Source organism: Zingiber officinale, chromosome 7B (genome assembly GCF_018446385.1).
Source record: "Zingiber officinale cultivar Zhangliang chromosome 7B, Zo_v1.1, whole genome shotgun sequence".
In the NCBI taxonomy this organism is placed as follows: domain Eukaryota; kingdom Viridiplantae; phylum Streptophyta; class Magnoliopsida; order Zingiberales; family Zingiberaceae; genus Zingiber; species Zingiber officinale.
The window spans coordinates 24,256,552-24,258,382 of record NC_055999.1 but is presented as its reverse complement, the minus strand read 5'-3'; the positions used below and the strand labels follow the sequence as shown (position 1 = coordinate 24,258,382).

At 34.0% G+C, this 1,831-nt stretch overlaps 1 long non-coding RNA gene across 1 annotated transcript; it reads right to left on the bottom strand.

The window, feature by feature from the left end:
• Positions 1-237: 237 nt before the first annotated feature.
• LOC122003646 lies at positions 238-951 on the bottom strand. The gene is made up of 3 exons (XR_006118017.1): positions 862-951; positions 363-539; positions 238-277 (listed from the first exon to the last, which is right to left on the bottom strand). It is a non-coding gene; the product is annotated as an uncharacterized LOC122003646 (long non-coding RNA).
• Between the last annotated feature and the right edge of the window lie 880 nt (positions 952-1,831).

Sequence of the window (1,831 nt, the reverse complement as noted above, 5' to 3'; positions counted from 1 at the left end):
AGGAGCTGCAGTGAGTAGAGTGGCTGGATAAGCTATCTTAAATGGTAACCTTAGGATTAAAGGATTGATTACATTTTTTGAACCTGCTCAACTTCCTCTAAATATCTAACACATTGATACTCGAATTTAACCTAACCTATTAAGATAAATGGGTAATCAAACCTAAAGGGTACCCATTACCATATTTAGCTATACCAATGAATTTCAAGTTCAACTAGAAGTAAGAGTGAGTATCCTCATTCCTTAGCTCTTCTTTGATTCTTTCGCTGTGGATGTACTGACATGGGGAAGAACAATACAGTAGAGTAAGTTGCAGATTGGAGAAGGGAAAAAGATTGTATATTTCATAATGGACATTGTACCTGCCGTTTCCCATAGAGTGAGGATACATTCACTATCCTTGGTGATTGGGATGACTGAAGCAGAGGGATAAATGCCTCTGTCACTCTTTTTGGACCATAATAGTTTGTGTTGATGCAATCTTCGGCTAATTCATAAGTCTCTACAATTGCATTTGCCAGGCCTGATGAGCTAACTGGCTGCATCTATAACGTTTTCCTCAGAGAAAGAATCATACACAACCAAAGTAAAAGCACAAATGCTCAGAAATAAGAGAAAAATACAGTTCAACAAACCACTTTCAATAATGTTTCTATTTCTTTTCTCTATTCAATCTGGGGTTTTTATTTCCCTTTCCATTGGAAGACTAAAATTGGTGGTCTTTTGTGTTTTAAGGGTTTTATTTCTATATTGAATTTAGGAATAAAAAATAAAATATGAAACATAGTCTTAATTGTGTTCCAGTAGTGTACTTGTACATGCTTGAGGTGCCTTAAGTCTCAAGATATTGATTTGGTTTACCGCTTGCTTGGAGGAATCCAGTAGCTGAGTATTCGATGCTATTCCCCCAATAGCTGCATTATTCACCTGGAAAAAACAATGTCACCAAGATAGTCAAAGAGGAGATATGAAATTCCACCCTTTCAATTTTCATGTTTTCCAAACAATATTCTTTCAGTAGTGTAAGGGTCAATTCTTCCCTTGGACACGACATTATTTGGCCATCTTCTAACATTAGACTCTACAGTAAGGGTAAGCGTTAGACAGATTTGATAGATGAATCCCTTCATCTATCAGGATACCAAGATGGCATCAGAGGTAGTACAATAAATAGTATATCTCTTCATCAGAGGTTGCTTTGTTCTTCTATGCTTTCTTCACTGGATTTGTTGTGTAGTCATATTTCTTTGTTCAACCATTATCATGCCTAGTAAGTTGTTGTATGATGCTGTCGGTTCTTATCAATCTGTACACTTGAATTAGAAGGAGCAAATTATCTATGTTATATTCTAAGCAGCATATACTAAGTGTCATATATGAAAGTTTTAGATTCTATGTTATATTCGTTATCTTCCACAGCAGCTTTTAGAAACTCAGTATTCTATTTTATTTGATACATGTACACATTTGTTTTAGTTATTTGACATATGGTGGATTTATGTGTTTTTACAGTTTGCAAATCTCAAGTACTCCAGAGTTGAAATTGATGAAGTGCGGTTCGAGTGGGCTGAATGCATGCTAGATTACATTTGAAGTGCGGTTCTACCTTGATGTGTTAAAAGAATGTTCTACCTTGATTTTGATATCTAGTAGCTAGCTTTTGATGTAAAAAGAATGTTTGGGTATTTTATGGATATTGTTGTAAGAAGATTATTTATATAATTTGTGAATATTTGTGTATTTTATGGATATTATTGAATGAAGAATATTTGTATAATTTGTGAATATTTGTGTATTTTTTTTTGTTATTGTCGGTTTTAAAATCAAATGT